The sequence below is a fragment of the Mesocricetus auratus genome, unplaced genomic scaffold (genome assembly GCF_017639785.1).
Source record: "Mesocricetus auratus isolate SY011 unplaced genomic scaffold, BCM_Maur_2.0 Super-Scaffold_100691, whole genome shotgun sequence".
NCBI classification, from domain to species: domain Eukaryota; kingdom Metazoa; phylum Chordata; class Mammalia; order Rodentia; family Cricetidae; genus Mesocricetus; species Mesocricetus auratus.
In genome coordinates this window covers 42,614,580-42,636,524 of record NW_024429267.1, presented here as the reverse complement: position 1 = coordinate 42,636,524, position 21,945 = coordinate 42,614,580, and the positions used below count along the sequence as shown (strand labels likewise).

Sequence of the window (21,945 nt, the reverse complement as noted above, 5' to 3'; positions counted from 1 at the left end):
CTTGTCCCTAGGTGAGCTGTTTGCTTTAAAATCCTGCTGGCCACCCTTATTAACCTGAGGCAGGGCACGCCTTCCGTGTTGTTGGTTTTAAAGGAGGAGAGGCTGTGAGGTTCCTGATTGGCAGGATCTTTCCCCTGATTCAGCATTTCCCAGAACTAAAAGATCCCTGCTTTCCCATCCTGCTTCCCTGCACCCCTGCGTCATATTCCAGCCCGAATGCAGTCTTCGCTGTCCCCAGCCACCTTCACTTGCTCACACAGTGGAGACAGAAGCGACTGTGACAGGGACATTTGATGCTGACTCTAAAGACCGAAGAGAGCACAGTGAGCCAGAGAAGCCGGAAACAGATACTATGGACAGATTCTCCCTAGAGGCTTTTTAGAGTGTGAAACCCAGCTAACATTTTGCCTTTAGCCTACTTGAATAGAGCTGAAACTTCTGCCTCCAGAGCTCTGAGGGAAGAATACAGATCACCACTGACTTGTACTTTAGTGGACACCCGCACGGCTCAAGCTTGTTGTCTGGAACTTCCACATAGATGCTAAGGAACAAGCAAAACTATCACACACTCACACACACACACACACACACACACAAGGAAGGAGAAGGGGATAGAAAACAAAATTACCATAACTTGTAGGGTAATTACTATATGCTGTGCACACGATTAACATATCCAATTATTACATGGAACTTAGTGAAGGGCAAACTATTGCTACCTCCTAAAGCACATATAAGAAGGAATCAGAACTCAGATTGGTGAGCTAGCTGCTCTGAAACCATTGCAGAGAACTGGAAAAAAAACCCATCTGAAGTCTTCCTAATTGCCTTACAATAAGAGAGGGATAGTCCTTTCAAAGCAGAAGCCCAATTTGCCCCAGAGTAAAACAAAATCCATCAAGTACCATATAATGAGTTTTACTTGTCATTTCTTTTCAAAGAAAGATGAGACCAGCCTGTACCCTATTTAATGAAAGCTTGCGTGCAATTCATTTTCTTTTAAAGTGGAATATAATCGAGAGCCTTTTGATTTTTCTCTAAGGACCCCTGTGATATAGAAACCTTCAAGGAAATATCAAATAGAAATCAGGAGAAATCTCCATACACTTCCCACCCTTCCCTCTGCATGCGCAAGTACTAACTTTTGAGAGTGCAAACCCGGGAAGCAGGTATGAGAAGGAAGTGTGGCTGGAAAGTTAAGTGAGCTCAAGGGTGTGTTTCCAAGCTGGCCATCGCATGGGAGCTCGTGCAAGGATGGCTTGATCTCAGAGTTGTCAGGATGCAGAAGCTACTACCTCCCCAAGACCATCTAGGGAGAAGAATGTGCCCCTCAACTACCGCACCTTTGTAACCTAGCTGGGATCCCACTCTCAATGAAGTATAATGACTCTCTTTCCCTGGGAAACCACCAACAGTCCACAGCTCCTCAGCTGGGGTGGGGGTGAGAGGGACTCCTGAACTTCTTCCTCTTTGTCTTATTTACTTTCCTGTTGCTGTGGTTAAAACGCCACAATCAAGGCAAATTATAAAAGCATTTAATTTGGGGCTCACTATTTTAGAAAGTGAGTCTATGGCTATCGTGGCGGGGAGCATGGCAGCAGGAAGGTAGGCGTGATACTGGAGTAGTAGCTTCGAGCTCACATCTTGATTCACAAGCACAAGACAGAAAGGAAGCTAACTAGGAATGACATGGCTTTTGAAACCTCCAAGCCTTCCCCCAGTGGCACCCTTCCTCCACCAAGGCCACGCCTCCTAATACTTCCCAGACAGTTCCACCAACCGGGGACCAAGTATTGAAACACAGGACCATCAGGTCAAACCATCATGACCCTTCGTCCTAAAATGTTGACTGCCTTGATCTTGTATAGACAACCACAGCTGCTATGAGTTTGTGAGTGCACAAGTCTTGTCATGTCCAGTCCTTCCTGACGTTTGGCTTTTGCAATCTTGCTTCATCCATGGTTCCTGAGCCTTGGGGAGGGTGTATGACATACATGTCTAATTTGTTTCTGTGCACCCCACTGTTGCTTATTCTCTGCACTTGGACCAGTTGTGAGTGTCTGTGTTAACCACCACAGAGAAAGCAAATGGAACTTGGCAGCCCAGATTGGGCCCTAGAACAGCAACAAAAAGCAAAGAAGAAGAAGGGAAAGGTAGAGAAAGAAGAGGAAAAGGAGGACAAGTAAGAAGAAGATTAAATCTGAATAATTTTGTGGTGTGGTTAATTAACAGGGTTGTACCATGTACCAATGTTTATTTCATAGCTTTAAAAAAAAAAAGCATGCCACCCCCATGGAGGGCCTCACCCTCCCTGGGGGAATGAGGGGATAAGGGGGGGGGCGTCGGGGGACGGAAAGGGAGAGGGACCTGGAACTGACTTGTGAAGCAACCTTGTTTCTTATCTAAATTTAAACTGGAAAATAAAAAAAAAAAAGCATGCTGGAGTTCTATAAGAGATTAACTAGTGTTAATGGGGAAGTAAGGGTCTTCTCTATACTATCATTAAAACTCTTTTTTGCAGGATTAAGTTGTTTTAAGCTTAATGAAAAGGGTGTGGCTAATAAGATTGACCCTACAGAAAAGGAAAACTAAAGGTGGACCTAAGAGATGAGTGTGTGGTGATGGTGGTGGCAATATATGCAACTACACTTGAGTTCTGGTATTAGGAGTGGTGTAGAAGCTACTGAGCTGCCGGGCGTTGGTGGCACACGCCTTTGGTCCCAGCACTCGGGAGGCAGAAGCAGGAGGATTTCTGTGAGCTTGAGACCAGCCTGCTCTACAAGAGCTAGTCCAGGACAGCCTCCAAAGCCATAGAGAAACCCTGTCTCGAAAAACCAAAAAAAAAAAAAAAAAAAAAAAAGGAAAGAAAAAAGAAGCCACTGAGCTTGTGGCTCCCCTGCCAGGCAATCAGTGAGCCACGGGTTTACCTCACATGTAAATGCTTCTTTCAGTTTGTTGCCCTAGACAAGTGCTTACTTCAGCCTAGGTGAGGACTTGGCATGAAGCTGCCAACTGAAAAAAAAGGTCCCACACACAGGGGGCACCTGGATTTGAACCAGGGACCTCTTGATCTGCAGTCAAATGCTCTACCACTGAGCTATACCCCCATGACAGAAATGAGCTTCATGTAAACATCTGTTCTTCTCTTTTGACCTACATTACACCTCATAAATATTTCTCATGCCTGAGATTCCTCTAGGATTTGACTCATCCCTAATTATCTTCTCACCACACTGCCCCCTGCTGTTCCCAGAGTTAAGTGTTTATTCTCTTCCTGCCGCCTAAAGTTTCAGGCCCATTTATTATCTTACCATCAACTGTGCACACATCTCCAGGTAAATCAAAGAGTGTTCTACACAGAAGTTGCCACCAGTGAGGAGGGGCAGGAAAAGGATCTGGACTGGGGTCTGTCCACACATGGCCTTCAGAAGTTCATATTTGACTCTGAAACCACAGGCAAATGTTGCATATGTGCATGCACTGTACGTGTTTTCATTTGTTTTCCATGTAGGGACACCAGTTTTGTTTCATAGCTAATGCAAAACAAAGAAGTCAAAATCAAAGCAAAGAAAGACAGATAGTTTGAGGTTCACAGTTTACCCCAGATTCCTTCCTATTCCCTTGGGTTCTAATCTAAGAACTCTCAAGCCTGTGCTAAGCTAAAACTGAGCCATCGCTATAACAAACTTGCCATAACAAGGCCTGCCAGACACCGTAAGGCTGGCAAGAGAACAGCAAGAAGCTGGGTCTGGGGCTCAAAGGCTTTCTGAAGGCCCCAAACACCCACTTCCACCCTCTCCAATCTGATGCCCAAAGGGAACCTTAGATTTCAAAACCATTATGCCCTAAATTAAGCTTCTGACCTCCCTGCCCTACATCTCCACGTATTTTGCTCTGTTGTAACAATAGCTCAAATGCACTGGGCGATTGCAGTGTGCCCCACAATGGACTGAACATCTATCCACAGAAACCCCATAAAATAAACATTAGTGGCAGTGTGCTCATTTGGCAGGTAGGAAATGGAGGCCCAGCATAGTTGAAGTATCTGGTCGAAGCTGCCAGAATTAGCAGGTTATGGGGTCAGGATTCTGGGGTAGGCTGGGGACTGAGTGCTAAGCCTGCATGTCTAGCCATCTGACAACCTTCCCCATCCCTGTCTTGCTTGGTGACACCACTGTCATCTAGGCCAAATATTTCAGGCAATTCTGGGTCGCACCTATCTCCAGTTAATCACTAAATGCTGTTGATTTTACATTTGAGGTTGCCCAAGTCAATCGCCACCCTCACCCTGTCCCAGCCTCCACCCCCACCTCCGCCCACACTGTGCCCAGAGCCTATCAGAAAACCAAATCTATCTACACGTCCCTTGCAAATGCCTTCTCAGTGAACTCCAAGTCTCCTGGACCCACACACAAAGCTGTTCACCCCAATCTCCACTTGTCTCTTCATCTTCTCACTCCCCACACGGCACTCTAAGCAGCTACCTGGCTCGAGCCTCTTCCAGCCCATTGCTGCTGCTTTTGCCTAGAACTGCCTACACCGTCTTCATCTCCCCACCTCCATCCCACCCTCCATCTGTGGGATGTTCGCTGAAACTGCCTGGCCGAAAGCTCCTCTCTGAAGCCTCCCCTAGCCTTCCCCTCCTTCAGATGGAAGAGATCAGTGCCTCCTCACTCTGCTAAACCGGGCCCAGCTGGCACCGCTCATGTGTTGCCTTCCAATCAGGAGAGGACAGCCCTGAGTCTCACTCATCTCTGGGTTCATGCTTTGTACACTTCCCACGCTTCATAGATGCTCAGGATGTCATCAAAGTGTTACCAAACTTAAGGTCACAGCCTCTGACCCAACAAGTCAAGTTGGGCCACTCATCCAAAATAAGCCAATTAAAAGAGGCAAATTAATAATGAAAAGCAGAAAGGGGAGGTTTATTCAATGTGGACATTGGAAGAGGAACACACACACACACACACGGGGAGATAGAGAGATAGAGAGAGAGAGAGAGAGAGAGAGAGAGAGAGAGAGAGAGAGAGAGAGAGAGAGAGAGAGAGAGAGAGAGAGAGAGAGAGAGAGAGAGAGAGAGAGACTATAATGAGAGAGAGACGTCTTTCTCGTTTGGTACTGGGATGGAACCTCACACATGCTGCACACATGCTTTCTCACTAAGCTACCTCCCCAGGATTGTCTTTCTTGGCTTCTCCCCGGGCACAGTCACTAGATTTCTTGGATTTCCTTGCAGCCAAAACATTGTAGGAACCAGGGACCTTGGAAAGGTCACACAAAAGAATTTTTATCACAAAGGTGTCTGGTGGTTTGGTTTAGTTTTTAAGATAGGGTATCACTCAGCCAAAACTGGCCTCAAGCTCCTTACAAAGCCACAGCTGGCCTAGAACTCCTGCTCTTCCCCTCTGCTTCCCAGGTGCTGAGATTACAGGCATGTGTCACCATGCCTGACACAGAGTTTTACAAGAGAACAGCGACTTGAGTGGTATAGTGAGATCGTTGAAGGTGTGCTGTGAGTTCAAGTCCTAACTTGCCCTTTGCAGCGTTTGACTTTTACAAGTTACTAACCATCCCTGAATCTCCGTCTCCAGAAAGGAAAACCAGACAGAATATATCTTGTAATATTACTTCAAGAAATGCAGGAGACGATGAATGTTAAGAGAGCCTAGACTGGCATTTGCAATATCCAAAGAACTCAAGGGAAAAGCTTAACTATTCAGTCATCCATGAGTCATCATGAACCACAAATAATAAAAGTCGACCCCACATAGACTGAGGTGGAGAGGGGGCACCTGGATTTGAACCAGGGACCTCTTGATCTGCAGTCAAATGCTCTACCCCTGAGCTATACCCCCAGTGAAATGAGGTTGTTTTTAAAGTGTATCTGTCTCTCAGCATTCTGGTTCTTAAAAGCCTCCAGTGACTCAGAAGAGCTATAATTAGGAGTGCTGCCTGGAAGGAGTCTGGGCATTAGAAGTGGTAGAGTAGGTTTATAATGAAACAAGACAGGGATCTGAAGAACTAAGCTCACAGAGCCAAGAAAATCTCCTTTAGACTGGCCAGTACTCAAATCTCCGTTCCTGCCGATTGTATTTCATATACAGCAAGTCTGACTTCCTAGGAAACAATCACCAGTGTCGCCGCAGCTGAGAACACAGATAAAATATAAGTGATAGGATTCCCGTCAGGGTTGTCTCAGTTCCTACTTTATGGGTCCTCATTGCTCTCCGTGGTGTCGCAGAACACAGCTCCAAACCGGCACTGGGTAGATAATTGTAGCATTAAATTGACTCAGTGGAGGGCGGGGATTAAGTCTCAATAACAATTGGTGAGAGACAGATGGCTGCCCTGAGCCATAACTGTAAGAAGATTTTTGTCATCTGAAAACAGATGGTCAGTGGCACTCTCGTGTAACACAAATATTATGCTATATATAACATAACTGGCCTGAAACTTGCGGTACTGCCCACTCTGAAAGATCATTTGACTCAAGAAACAGGAGTGAATGCTAGAGGTTCACAGCCAGCTAACTAAATTATCTATCCCAGTCCCACTGCCAAAGCTTCTCTTTAGTTTCCCAACGTGCCCAGAGTTCCATCAGCCGGTGTTCCTGTACCTCATAGACATCTTCTCTGCCCCGGTAACGTGTGCAGGGAAATCCGATGCATATGCACATGTTAGGAAACCTCCTAAGAATTTCCCAGACCATACACATTATTTAGGTCTCTCCCAGAGATCTTAATTTTGGGAGTAATCAATCAGTATGAAGGCTCTGGTGGGGAGAGATTCCACCCATTTTTGAACACCCTGTCTCACACTGGAAATCAGAATATTAGTTACTTTGGATCGTTCTGACAAAACACCTGATAGACACAACTTAAGAAAGGTTTATTAGGCTGGGCATTGGTGGTGCATACCTTTAATCCCAGCACCTGGGAGGCAGAGGCAGGCAGGTCTCTGTGAGTTCAAGACCAGCCCGGTCTACAAAGAGCTAGTTCCAGGACAGCCTCAAACCCTGTCTTGAGAAACCAAAAAAAAAAAAGTATTTTATATGATAATTTTAGAGACATCTGGTCTGCAATGGAAGGCAAGGCGTGGCAGGGTAAGAGTCTGCAGCAGTGTGCTGTGTGCTGGAAACTGTTCGCATAATGGAGTGAGAATTTTTTCTTTTCTTTTTTCTTTTTTATTTTTTGGTGGGGCGTGGTGTTCAAGGCAGGGTGTCTCTGTGGCTTTGGAGGCTGTCCTGGAACTAACTCTTGTAGACCAGGCTGGTCCCACGCTCACAGACATCTGCCTGCCTCTGCCTCCAGAGTGCTGGGATTAAAGGCATACAACACCACCGCCTGGCGTGAGAAATTTTTGTTCTATCAAAGGTGGCTTAGCAGCCCACTGCCAATGGTCCATGTCTCCCTCACCTTGTAAGACTTTCGTGCAAACCTTTTACTCTCCCCCATGCAAGTAGACTTGTGTTCACAAAAGGTCCCCCTGCATTCTCAGAACTTGAAGCCGTTCCCTCCTGCTTACCCTTCATTTTATTTTACCAATTCTTTTTAAACCCGTCAAAGGGGACAGAATGTGAACCGTCAGACCCCATCCAATCAGGAAAAGATACATTCACTACAGGCATTTAAAATAACAACCAAGTGACTGTCCTATCTTTGACTCCTTGATAGCTGGGTCTTGGTTCTGGTGTACCCTGTCTGCAAAAAGCAATTGCCGCGCTGAGCTACTTTCACTTCCTGCAACACCAAGATATATTTATCATTGGTTTGTTTCTAATGGTGGCAACTAGAAAGCAAAGAATGCACTTGAATGAAAGCAGGCCAGGCACCACCAGCTAGGGGTGTGTATCCAAAACATGAAACTGTGAAGAGCTGAGACTCGCCTTCTTCACTCCTGTTTGGATTTTTAGCAGTACCGATGAACAGTGCACTTCATACTGAAGGACCCCCATGCTGGAAGGGAGACAGGGATCGTTCCAATCACTTCTTTTGCAGAATGGGAAAGAAGCACAGAGCGAGAATGATGAATAGCCTTTGTTGTAATTTAAGAAAAGCAATGCTCAAGAGAAAGATGTCATATGACAGGGTTCAAGCACAGGTTTGTTTGTTTGTTTTTTTAATTAGGGAAAAGGATCATAAAAAGGGGGAAGGGGAGGGAGGGACAGGAGCAGCAAAAGAGAGGAAAGTGGTGGGTGAACTGACAGAGAGCAGAGAGAGATAGAGAGAGAGAGAGAGAGAGAGAGAGAGAGAGAGAGAGAGAGAGAGAGAGAGAGAGAGAGAGAGAGAGAGAGAGAGAGAGCGGGCAGGGTCCTTTTAAACGGGAACATAGTGAATGTGCACAGGTGGTGCTCTTAGTGGCTGCAGCTGAGGGTGTATCCTGTCAGAACCCCAAGGACAGGCCAGTACAGATACCTGAATACTAACAGCCTTGTTTAAGATCACTGATGTATCGGAGTAGGATTCGAACTAGGGTCTACTCTATTCAAAGTGCCTCCAAGGAAGTGCCTTTTGGAAACTCCTCATGGCCAGGGGCCATGCTGGAACTCAAAAGAATGTTTGTTGGGAAAATGACGGATTGTGGTCATCAATCATGCTGTTTTTTAGGGGACTTCCCACATTGTAAGACTAAACACCCTGCATCTCAGGGAATTCTTCAGGGAAATGGATCTATTATTATCCTAAACACTGCCTCCCAGCCCCAAACCTATTCCCAAACCTATTTGCTCACTTTTTCCTGTAATAACTTTTACTATTTCCACAACATGTCTCCTGTACTAAGCTTGCTGGAAGTGATAGCCAGGGAGGTCTCAGAGATAGAGACCTCACCTAACCTACTTTCCCAGTTCTAGTCATCATCCAAGAGTCCAGTGATAAGATAAAGGGACATCTATTTATAGGCTAAAAGTACATGCCCAGGACAGGGAGTTCCTGCTTCTGAAGAAAGAGCCTCACCACCCGTGGGTGGACACTTCAGGCCAAACTCCGGTGGGTAAGAGGCAGAAGAGGGAAAAGGTGGAAAATTCCGGGAACCAACCAGGATTTTCTCCAGAAACGTTACTGCCTTCATACGGGATTTTCTGGGTGTGTCATGGTGTCAGCTGGTTATGGGAAGAGGTAATTTGCAAGGCTAATGATATGGAGACTTCGTTACACTGAAGCAAAGGCTGGTTAGCAGAATTAGCTGGCATCTTGGTTGGCCATGTTGACCCCAACTGGTTTGAAATGATCCCTTTTTGATTTTTTATTATTTTTATTTTGTTTTTTGAGACAGGGTTTCTCTGTGTAGCTTTGAATGTCCTGGAACTCACTCTGTAGACCAGGCTGGCCTTGAACTCACTGAGATCCACCATCCTCCTGCCTCTGCTGGGATTAACCAGACCTTGTTTGTTTTTGTTGTTGTTTGTTTAGTTTTGTTTTGCTTATTTTTACCATAGACAGCTCTGAGGTTGTATTAGCCACTGGTTGCCATGCAGTTGGCCTTCCTTGAGCCCATGTACCCTACCACAATAGTGCTTACTTAATATTTGTTTTGAAATCAACCCACTGTTTTTACTTAGCCACAAACTAAGCAAAAACATCCTTGAAATCATCTTCAAAATATGAAATGTAGGAGGAACTATTTTCACCTTTATTTTTACAAGTGATGGAATGAAGGCATAGTGAAGTAAATTTATGCACATATACCCAAAGTCATCTTAGAAACCTTCACTGTAGCCATGGAGTAATCATTCAATTTGGACCATCCTTTTATTTCAACTTGAGTGGGCCATGGGAAGCCCAGGAATTTTGTCAGCTTTATTCTGGATATATGCTTATGGTGGTGGTAGTGGTGGTGGCAGTGTGTGTGTGTGTGTGTGTGTGTGTGTGTGTGTGTGTGTGTGTGTGTGTGTGTGTGTGTGTGTGGTATGTCGGGGTGAGTTCTTACATGAGATCAGCATTGCCATCAGTAAACTGAACAAAGCAAATTGTTCTCCTCAACGTGGTCAGCTTTATCCAATCAATTTAAGATCAATTTGAACAAAACTGCTGAGGAAGAAGAAAGTGAAAGCGGACCTGACTGCTTTGTGCTGGAGACCTCCATCTTTTCTGACCTCCAGACTCAACTGAAATCTCAGCTCCTCCTGGGTGTTAGCCGGCAGACCTTGAGAATTCAGTGTACCATCAGTTCTCAAGGGTGTCTGGTTTAGCTGCATAGACACTGGGGCTTTCAGTGGTCAAAACTATTTGAGCCAGCTCCTTCTCCTTCCCTCTCTCCCTCCCTGCACTCTCTCTCTCTCCTCTCTCTCTCTCTCTCTCTCTCTCTCTCTCTCTCTCTCTCTCTCTCTCTCTCTCTCTATCTCCCTCTCTCTCCCTCTCCCTCTCCCTCTCTCTCTGTCTCTGTCTCTGTCTCTCTGTCTCTCTCTCTGTCTCTCTGTCTCTGTCTCTGTCTCTGTCTCTGTCTCTGTCTCTGTCTCTCTCTCTCTCTCTCTCTCTCTCTCTCTCTCTCTCCTGGAGAACTCCTGCTTCCATATTGCTGAGGTGTTTTGATTGTTTGTTGGTTTGGGGATTTTTGTTGGTTTGTGTTGGGTTTTTTTGTTTTGTTTTGTTTTTATAGTTTATTTATTCTTTCAAATTTCATTTTACATTCCAACCACAGTTCTCCTTCCTACCCCTCCTCCTGTCCCCCCTTTTATTTGTTTTTTAATATATACTCCATGAACCCTGTAACAATACTTGCTACAGATAGGCACTGAACTGACATGTTCTACATTCTCTGCATTCCTAATTCTGCTATGGTGACCTCAAACATGTAAATCTGATCTCAGTGTCAAAATGTAGGCAAAAGTCAAAGATAACATGCCTTAATTAAAAGGAATACAGGCCCATCTATCCTGAATTCCAAATCCTAGCACTCAAGGGTTAAGATACAAGGAAGTCACAGCACAAAAACATTTTTCAGGGATTTAGGGGAAATTGGGATCCTTACTCAAAATATGCTCAACCGCAGTGTTTGAGGAACTGAATCATCTTGATGTTGCTAGTTCTCAATTAACTATCTCACAGAGAAAAGGTTTCTCTGTGTAGCTTTGGATACTTCTATACCAACAAAGAATGGCAGAAGTGGAGCTGTGGGGTTTCTGTAGCTAGGTCAGCAAGGAGCACACAGATTTCTCCTGTTTCTATTGGAGTTCTTGCATTTACATCCCAGGCACCATTATGAAGATGCACAAGCCAAGGCTGCATGTTTCACTGTTTCCAGTCTCTCAGAAGGTGTTCCTGTCAACAGATCAAGTCAGGCCCAACAAGAAGACACTCGAGCAGCTGGAAACCCAGCTCCCAGGTCATCCCAACCTTCCGGGGCCCTAGACGATGTGGAGCAGAAAAACTCATGCACACTACTAATTTAGGCATACCTTTGCAACCACACATGGCTGGAAGTGCATACCTGTGTTCCCATTCACTGTTGTACCCGACAGGGCATTCTACCACCCCATGCCTCAAGAAGGATTGTTAAGGACTTTGGGCCCTGGTCTTTTCTACCTTCTACAATCATCAAGCACACTGTACAGTCTCTGCCATTGCTCTGATTTGCCAAGATAACTGCTCCGCTCTATAAATCAATCCCAAAACTGTATACACAGTTCTGTGATGTAGGGTGTCTTTCTGCGGGCTGTGTATATGTGTTGCTTTTATTGGTTGATGAATAAAGCTGTTTTAGCCAATGGACAGGCAAAATATGGTAGGCAGGAATTCCAAACAAAGATACAGAGAGAAGGAAAGCAGAGTCACAGAGATGCCATTTAGCTGATGAAGGAGTAACATTCCAGAGGGTAAGCCATAGCCTCGTGGAAATACATAGATTAGTAGAAATGGGTTAATTTAATTGTGAGAGCTAGTCAGTATATGCCTGAGTCATTGGCTAAATGATTGTATATTTCATTAGCCTCTGAGTGATTATTTCATAAGAGACTTTGCGGTAGGTGGGGACCAGTGGAGTGGGATGAAAAACATGGAGAAGTGTCTCCTTTCTACAGTTCTGGGCTAGAGAGATGTTTCATTGGGTTAAAGCATCTGATGTACTTGAGTCCCTGGGACTCCCATGATTAAAAAAAAGAGAGCCAACTCCTTCAAATTGTCCTCTGGCCTCCAAATTCATGTTATGGTACATGTGCCTGCCCCCCTACACACACAAATAAATAAAATAAATGTAATTTTAAGCCCCCACAGGGTTTAAAATTTATAACCACATCATAGTGGCATGACTAAGATTAGGCAGTAAATAAGGAAATCATTGTCTAATATTGGGCCCTTGACAACACAATCTGCCGTGCTGAGCCTGATATTTATCATGTTGCCATTTGTCCTGGCACATCCATCTAGCAAGTGGCATTATATCACAGACTTCCTAGAATCAATGACCAAGGAATGACAAGCTCCTGGCAGACCTCAAGCAAAGCTTGACAGAACTCCAAGGCAATACCATTGTATCAGACTCCTCTCTAGGCAAGCCTGAAACTGCCCCTTCCCACCAGCTCCGACTTCCTGGTCAGCGCCTACCACTTCTCCTACGCACTGAGTCCTGTCAGTCTGGAATCTCAAGGCCTCCTAAAATTAAGATAATTTCCTGCCATGCCCGCTGCGCAGCCTGTGTCTGAGAATGTGAGGAGGGTGTCGGGATTGATGACACAGAGTCGATGATGCAAAGAAAGCTTCCAGAAGGCTCCTCAAGAAGGCTCTACTTTATTCTTACCCTGGATGGGTATATATGCCCTGACACCAGAGGCAGCGGTGGGTGGGTCAGGAGAAGGAGGAGATTAGTCTTTGGAAAAGGTCAAGGTCAGGGTGTTCCAGTGGGCGAGCCCTTATCAGGAACTTATTGCTCCGGGCACCGTATTGTTTTTAGTAAACCTTGTCTTACAGCTGCCCGCTCCCAGGCTGATGGGGAAGTGGGCCTCCAGCCAAGGTCTGTTCCCACAATCTCCCTCTCCCAAATTATCATTGTCCCATGTGCTTCTGTCAGTGTCACCAATGTTGTCCTCCCCGAGAAGCAGTGTATTACACAGCACTGCACCACCACCAACCCTGAGAGGGCGGGGTTGAAAGAGGGCTGCGGGAACAGATGAAATGTCTCTTGCTTGTCTGCTGTTAGGGGGCATGATAGGAACCTCTTTCCACTGGCCTTCAATCTTCATGTCATTTTGTTTGTTTGTTTGCTTGCTGTGGTAGTTTTAAAGAAAATGGCACCCGAAGGGAGCGGCACTATCAGAAGGTATGGCCTTGTTGGAGGAAGTGTGTCACTGAGGGGGGTCTCTTTTTCTCAAGCTTCCCTGAGTGTGACATTTAGTTGAATACCTTTTGCCTGCAAGACGTAGCGTGCTCAGCACCAGCACCATGTCTGTCTGCATGCTGCCATGCTCGCCTTCATGATGAAAATGGACTGAACCTCTGAAACTATAAGTGAGCCACCCCAATGAAACATTTCCTTTGTAAGAGTTGCCACGGTCATGGTGTCTCTTCATAGCAATAAAAAAAAAAGCTAACTAAAACTCTTGCTTGCCTGCCTGCCTGCCCGCCCGCCTGCCCGCCCACCTGCCTGCCTGCCTGCCTGTGAGACAGGGTTTCTCTGTGAAGTTCTGGCTGTCCTGGAACTCACTCTGTAGACCAGGCTGGCCTCAAGCTCAGACATCCACCTGCCTCTGCTTCCCAAGAGCTGGGATTAAAGGCATTGTGCCACCACTACCCAGCAATGTCAGATCTTAAAATCCACTGATAAGACATCTATGGAGGACAATGTGACATCCTGATCAGGAAGGAAACCGGGAATTGACAGATGGTGGGTTGTGCGTCTAAAACCTGATTCTTCAATTTGATACGGTTGGTACACAAGTACCCAGCGAAACTTGGTTTAAAAAATTAAATTATTTTACCACTGACCAGGCCATGTGCCTCCAGAAAGCCCTGCGTTTCTATTTGCCTAGCTTCTATCAGTATTTCTTTTCTTTCCAGGAAACTCAGATGAGAATAGACAGAAGTGTGTGGGGGGGGGGGGGCTGCAGATCACAAAATTTTAGACCCCAGATCTAAACTTTGAAACCCTGCAATATTTTCAGCTATAAAAACATGCTCAACTTTCAGAGCCCTGCTCTATAAATAGTCTCCAGGGTCAGGGGACTCACAGAGATTTAATTTGTTTGACCAATTTCCATCGGTCTCTGCCATACTTCCTAATGCTGCTGTCTATGCCATTTCAACATATTCCTATGTACATCTGCTTCTAGCAAATTCAGACAGTGCTGCCTGCTACCGCCAATTTGCTTCATAAACAAAGGAGGAGCAAAATAAATAAAAAATGAATAACTCAGTTCAGCATGTCCCAATATATTCCTCTTCTCCATCTACCTATCCTGCCCCCTCCCATCATTTTAAAGGCAATGCCATCCTTCAGTAGTCAAGCATGCAGAAGCCATGACTCTTATAACCATTCAACCCAGAAAAAATAAACAGTAAAAACTGCACTAGAGGACTATAAATGCTCTGTTCATTCAGCCACACGCTTATAAAGATTAGAGTCTAATGCATGCTGGGCAGGCTGACCCCTGGCTGCTGGCCTGATGGTCACTGAGTCTCCCTTACCTTAGCTACTAGTCTAAGCCAGTGCCTTCCAATCAAATGGAAGTGTTGACAAAATAGACAAGCTATATATGTCAGCCTAAACTGTCTAGTAGCTATGTTCTATTACAGCAGAACAAACAGGAAAAGTTAATTTTAGCAATACTTTTTATCCCACTATACCCCAAATCACTCCAGCATGTAAATTAGCAACGTATAAAGATTATTAGTGATATATCTTACATTCTCTTCTTCTCACAAGGTCCTTGAGGTAACTGTGTACTTACACAATTTAAACAAGTCCCATTCTGGAGCCTGGCATCATCCTGTGGCTAGTGCCTTCAGGTACCTTCTGCTCAAGGTCTACAGTTATGTCCTAATTCTTTGGCTAGTATGCTCCTTTCTGAATGAAAGTGATGTTCAGGGCTGTGGCAATGGCTCAAAAACCTGTCAGGCAAGCATGAGGACTGGAGTTCAGATATGCAAAACCCAATGCCTGATGGGCATAGGGTCTCAGAAGGTGAAGATTGGGGTTCCCTGGAGTGAGGCCACTAGACTAGCCATATTTGTGTACTCTGGGTTCAACTGCATGACTGCCTCAGCGAGGAAGATGAAGAACCGTTGAGAAGGTTGCTTGCCTCCATGTATAGAAGTCGATGTTAGTCTCTTGCCTCCGTGTACAGAAGCACACATGTGCATGTGTAGCCCCACCCCATGCACACATACATGTACATGTGAGCAGACATACAGACGCATATACATACTCATAAGGAAAAAACAATAAACAAAATACTAGCTCCTGTCCAAGACAGCTAGATAAGAAACCCTGTTCCAGAGAGTAATCATGCCTGGTAAACTGCCAGCCACCTGCCGGGTCTGGTGGCACACACTCTGCACACAGGGGACTGAGACAGAAAGATCAGGAATTCGAGGGAAGCCTGGCTATGCAGTAAGACCCTGTCTCAGAAAGACAAAACAAGCATGTGAGCTAACTAACAGAGTAAGGGAAATGATACAAGATCAGCTAAATTTGAGTTTCAAATAAATGATAATTTTTTGGAAATGGGTGACGGGTCCTAACAGGCCTGAGCATGGCAAACAAGCGCTGGCAGGCCTTGCCCTCTGCCCTGCCCTCTCCCTTGCTAAAGAGTTGGATGGCATTCCTAAAGCTAGCCTCCAAGGTCTATTCCCTTATTTAGCCACTCCCTTGTGCCCGACTAGAACTCCAAGGTCTGGCTATCAAATGTCAAGGTGATGAGGGAGGTCAATGCAATATGGAATATAACATATTTACTTACCAGAGAAAGAATTTACACACAAGCTGAAACGTCAGAAGCGTGGCAGGCTTCCAAGAGAGAGAGAGAGAGAGCGCGTTTACTTTTCTTTTCCTTAAATATCCCACTGTGCCCATCTCCCTATCCCCGCCCTTATGGGCGTGGATAGTTCTGTGGGCTCACGCCTACAATTCCCCTTTTAGTCTAAATAGAAGATTTAAACTGGATACAAAACTCAAACATATATACATAGAAGGTGATAAGTAAGTTATAATCTGCTTATATCCTAAACTAAACATACCCCATCTGAATTCTAAACTTATCTGAAAGGAATGCCCTAGTCTGAACACCTCCTTCCAATACCAACCCTAAAATAACCGAAAACTAACATAAACAGATGTAAACTATCCTGTAATATCAACAGTAGGAAAGGGAGCATGGAGTTCTCAAAATTACTTCCTGCTGAAATGGGACGATAACACTCTCATGGGGACCTGTAGGAAGAAAATGTTAGTGTAACAAGAGTCTTAGGTAGGTTAATTAGTATCTGATTGTCAGGAGATGCTTGATTGAAGTTCTTGACTGAAGTTCTAATGTTGATTGAAGCTCTTGTCTGAAGCTCTGGCCAGATTGTAGAAGGTACACCATATCCGTTCCTTGGTTGGAGCTGTGTTGAGTGATGTAGTTCCAAACCAGTTTCAGGATGGCACTTGTCAGGTGGAGTTGATGATGTGGGGCCGTTCAGATGCTTTAAGTCGAATCAGGTGGAGTCGATGAAGTGAGGTCCCATTTTCTTTCCAAAGTGTTTGAGGATTGCTGTCAGGAAATTCCTTGTTCTCTGGAAAACTCAACATTAAGATTAACAAAGAAATTTTCAACTTTATATGTATACATACTGGGAAAGGCAGCAATAAGGAACATAGTAAACATGAAGGAGATTAGACTTTCAGAAAAGGAACTGAGTATACACAGATGACAGTCCCTAATTTTGTTTTCTTCTGTCTTATGTCAATGGATCTTTGATACAATACAGAAATTCTGAATTTTATTTTAACAATATGCTTGGATTTGAAGTAGGAGAGCCAATCCAACTCCAAAGCCAGCTTCAGTTAAGTGAATTGGGACTAAAGCATATTAAGAAGCAAAGAGAAATGGATATTATAATAACAAGATATATAGATTAAGACATTGATACCACACATTGTATTATTGCATGTTTGGTGGTCCTCTGAGTAGCTATCCTTTCTTCTTTAGGTACCCATATGCCCAGTATTTTTTAGCTGTTTGGAGCTGAGTTTTCCTGTAAAGACAAAAACAAAACACTTCTCTTTCCTTATGAGGTCTCCTTACACATAGTAGAATATGACCTTGTAGATGAGCTGTCATCTTTCCTCCTCCTGAGAATTCTTCTGTTCAGATCGAATCTTGATTAATTTTGATGCGGGCCAAAGTTTTTCATCTCCTGTGGAAACAAAGGCAAAACTCTTTCCCCAGCGTAACACATATCCTGGTTTCCAGACTGAGGTCATAACATCCTTGAAATACACCGGTTGGTTCAGCTCAGAAGTTTTCTCTGTAGTCCAGTGTCTTTCTGCAGCTGTTTGTCCTTTTTCATTAGCATTAAGAAAGTTCAACGTTAGTAAAGCATTATGTAATCTGTGTTTGGGGGTCTTTGTTCCCCATGGCTTTTTATGTATGAAGCATTTCTTTTAAGGTGCAGATAGATCTCTCAACCACTGCTTGTCCTGTAGGATTGTGAAGTATACCAGTTACATGCTTTAATAATATTTGAAAAACTGTTCAAATTTACTGGAGACATATGCTGGAGCATTGTAAGTTTTTATTTGTGCAGGTATACCCATAACAGGCATCACCTCTAAGAGGTGTGTGATAACAGAATCAGCCTTTTCAGAGCTGAGGGCAGAAGTGTCTAAGGTATGGTGCACATATTTCAGACTACCAAATTCTGGAAAGTGAAAAATGTCCATCTGCCAAATTGCATTTCTGCGAATACCTATGGGATTACTGCCTGCTGGTAACGGAGTTTGATTATAGAATGAACAGGTGGGGCAGTTTCTTACTATTTCCTTGGCTCGTTGCCAAGTGATAGAAAAATCCTTCTTTTAATCTTTGCTGTTGACATGGTGTTTCTTATGAAATTCTGAAGCTTCCAACTCACTTCCAATTAATAAATGATCAATCTCATCATTGCCTTGTGCTAGAGGACCTGGCAGACCCGTATGTAATCTGTGTTTGGGGGTCTTTGTTCCCCCTGGCTTTTTATGTATGAAGCATTTCTTTTAAGGTGCAGATAGATCTCTCAACCACTGCTTGTCCTGTAGTGTGAGTTCTATTTCTGATGATTTCCTGTAATTGTAAAAACAATGAGATTACTTCTGTATCATCAGACAGATTTTTTTGATGGGTAAAACGACTCTTTCTGCATACTGAGAATCAGTAACTATATTGAGAGGCTCTGTAAAGTCTTTAAGTACCATGAGAATGGTGTACAACTCTGCCTTTTGCACAGAGTTGTAAGGGCTTTGAACTACTTTACTTATATTTACTGATTTATAACCTGCCTTACCCAATTTGTTTGCATCCGTGTAGAATGTAAGAACTCCAGAAATAGGTGTTTTTCTTACAATACACAGAAGAATCCAAATTGTTTTCTTTATGACTTTGATTCTCTCTGTTTCGGGATAATTGTTACTGATCATTCCCAAAAAGTCACTGTAAGCCCTTTGCCAATATTCATTATCCTTCCATAAGGAAGAAATTTCCTCATTCGTTAAAGGCACAATAATCTCTTGCAGTCAGTTGATGAAGCCTGAACTTACCTTTTAATATCAAATCAGAGCTCTTTTCTATATATGTTTTCAGTTTTTTATTTGGTTTATGTGGCAGAAATAGCCATTCTAGTATTATGTCTTCCCTCTGCATTAATATTCCAGAGGGTTATTCTCTAGATGGTAAAATAACCAGAATGCAGTCCAGTTTCGGATCCACACGGTCCACATGTGCTTCCAATATTCTTTGTTCTACCCATTCCAATTCAGCCTCAGCTGATAATATTCTAGACTATTTAAGTCCTTGTCTCCTTTTAGGGCCATTTTCAGGTGTTTTAAATCAACTTTCTATGCCAATAATTGTCTGTAGTTGAGAAATTTCTCCTCGTAGTTTTTGAAGATCATTAAGAGTCTGATAACAATCTCTTCTAATCTGTACCTTTTATGGTCTACTTTTCTGTAAGTCTATTTCATAACCTAAATAATTAATAGAATTTCTATTTGTGTTTTTTTCTAGAGCAATTTGGAATCCCCAGCGAGGTAAAGTTTGCTTTACTGCTTCAAACATCTTTTCCAAAGTACTTTTATTTGAATCATACAGCAATATGTCATCCATATAATGATATCTTAACAATTGTGGAAATGGTTTACAAATTATTTCCAAAGGTTTTTGCACAAAATACTGGCACAAAGTCGGACTATTTATCATTCCTTGTGGCAATACCTTCCACTGAAATCTTTGTACTGGTTGAGAATTGTTATAGGTATGCACTGTAATGGCAAAATTTTCTCTATATTTTTCTTGTAATGGTATAGTGAAGAAGCAGTCTTTTAAATCTATAACTACAATTGTCCAATCCTTAGGTATCAGAAAAGGTAGTGGCATTCCAGGCTGTAGAGAGCCCATGGGCTGAATTACCTTGTTGATAGCTCTCAGATCAGTAACCATCCTCCATTTCCCAGACTTCTTTCTGATAACGAATACAGGTGAATTTCATGGACTATTTGATTCTTCAACATGTCCAGCATTTAGCTGTTCCTGAACTAATTTTTCCAAAGCCTTTAACTTCTCAGAGGCCATAGGCCATTGACCTACCCAGACAGGTTCATCTGTTAGCCGTTTCAAGGGTAGGGCTTTGGGTTCCTCTGTAGGTTTGGCACTAGCATCCTATAACTTTACAGCCTGTATATTCTGTGCTTGTTCACTGCCTTACAATTTCCTTTCTACCACTAACAGCTTGCTTATAACTCATATCTGACACAGGAGAAATGTTAATCTTGGTATTCCATTGCTGTAATTAATCATGACCCCAGAGATTCATGGCAATATCTGTGACATATGGCCTCAATCTTCCTCTCTGTCCTTCTGGTCCAATACATTCTATCCAGCTTGTACTTTGTTTCACATGAAATAGGGTCCCACTCCTGGTACCAGCTGATGAGGGAGGTCAATGTAATATGGAATATAATATATTTATTTACCAGAGAAAGAACTTACAAGCTGAAAGGTCAGAAGCGTGGCAGGCTTCCAAGAGAGAGAGCGTTTACTTTTCTTTTCCTTAAATATCCCACCTGTGCCCATCTCCCTATCCCCGTCCTTTGGGCATGGATAGTTTTGTGGGCTCACACCTACACCAAGGTCCAGAAATAAAAATGTATTATTTGGCTACACTGTCCAATCAGGACTTAACAAGTCACCCTAGCACAGATTTCCCCTTTTTCTCCTTAAAACCATTCCTACAGAGACACCTGCTCCTGTGTTTGCCCATCCAGAGGCAGACCCCACCCCCACCCCACCCCACTTGTCCCTTTGGAGTAATAAATCTCCTTTGTGCTGACAAATTGGTGTCTGGGTATGCTCTGTGACAACTCCAAAGCCCCTGCAATAGAACTTGCAAAGGCTATGGAATTATGCATTATTGATCAGAAATTCAAATTTAACTGGGCCTTCTATTCTTTTGTTTGATCAATCCAGTAACTCCATCAATTGTACTTAATTCAACAGAGTTGGACTATCTTCAGCTAATGGGGAGTACAGAGGTGTGCAGAGGTACAGGTGAGATTTCACAGAGCCAGCAGTGTTGAGAAGGGCAAAGGGGTCTACCTTGGCCTCCTTCTGGCAGAAAGAGTAATGTACTGACCACCTCTTCAAAGAAAGAAACCAGGAGCCATGGGGAAGGGTGAGAGCACAGCAGCAGCTCCAGGCAGAAGATGAAAGGTTGGGAGAAACCAAAGCCTGGCTGCTGAGAGAGCCTGTGCTTTTAGCGGGGGAACCACCATTGCCAAAGACAAAGGAGGAAGGCTCCGGGCAGGAAGGTTTGTACCTGCCCATCTGTTTTCATAGTCCATTCCGAGCTCACCAGGATCTCTGTACATGCTAGTAGAATCTCATTGAAACAAGGTCTCACTATGTAGCCCAGGCTGACTTGAAGCATGCAATCCTCCTGCCTCATTCTCCTACTACTAGGATTGTAGGAGTATGCCACCACTTCTGGTAAGCATACCTAGGTTCAAAGCCTTGTGTGTCTTCTGTAGCTTAGCAATTTACTATAGTTTCTCTAGCCTAGTGAAAATAGTTTCACCAGACCTGGTGGCACACACCTGTAATTCTAGTGTAATTGGGAGGCAAAGGCAGGATCAAGGGTAGCCTGGGCTACACAGTGAAACTATCTGGGGGGGGGGGGTGTAAAAGGAAAACAACCTAAAAACAGCTTGTCACGGTGGCACATGCCCTTAATCCCAGCACTTGGGAGACAGAGATAGGCAGATCTCTGTGACTTCTAGGCCTTCCTGGTGTACATAGTGAATTCCAGGTCAGCCAGGGCTACACACCCTGTCTCAGAGAAGTGAGTGTGGGGCAAAAGCTATTATTTTCATTGTTTTTACATTGCATGCTGTTACAGTGGGTAAAGACAGAAAACATTGACTTTGCTTCGTTTTCCTAGTATTCCTTCAAGTGAGAGGGAAGATGTGCCTCCACAAGTTTCCCAAATAACTAAAATTCCCCAAACTGTACAGTGGGGTCTCAAGGGCAGCAGAATTACAGAACTATGGGGGAAGCTTGCTGTGGTGGGGGTGGGGTGGGGTGGCAGTGGTGGTGTTAGTGACAATAGTGGTGGTGGTGGTAATGGTAATGGTGGTGGTGGCAGTAAAGGTGTTGGTGCTGGTGTCAGTGGCAGTGTGGCTAAGGTTCCAGGTAAGTACAGAATTTGCATCTCTCACAGTTTCCAAGGTGATGCTCCTGCTGGTGGTAGTCCAGAGGCTACACGTGGACCATTACCTGATGAGAGT

The 21,945-nt window shown here is 44.1% G+C and overlaps 1 long non-coding RNA gene and 2 other non-coding genes across 3 annotated transcripts in view; all 3 read right to left on the bottom strand.

Annotated features, from left to right (window-relative positions):
• LOC110341807 overlaps window positions 1-15,992 on the bottom strand; it is an 82,428-nt gene extending 66,436 nt beyond the window's left edge. The window contains exon 1 of the long non-coding RNA XR_005874904.1: window positions 15,890-15,992. This is a non-coding gene — a long non-coding RNA (uncharacterized LOC110341807). The remainder of the gene's footprint in view (window positions 1-15,889) is intronic.
• On the bottom strand, window positions 3,036-3,107 carry Trnac-gca. Its single transcript has one exon. It is a non-coding gene; the product is annotated as a tRNA-Cys (tRNA).
• On the bottom strand, window positions 5,784-5,855 carry Trnac-gca. Its single transcript has one exon. It is a non-coding gene; the product is annotated as a tRNA-Cys (tRNA).
• Window positions 15,993-21,945: the final 5,953 nt, after the last annotated feature.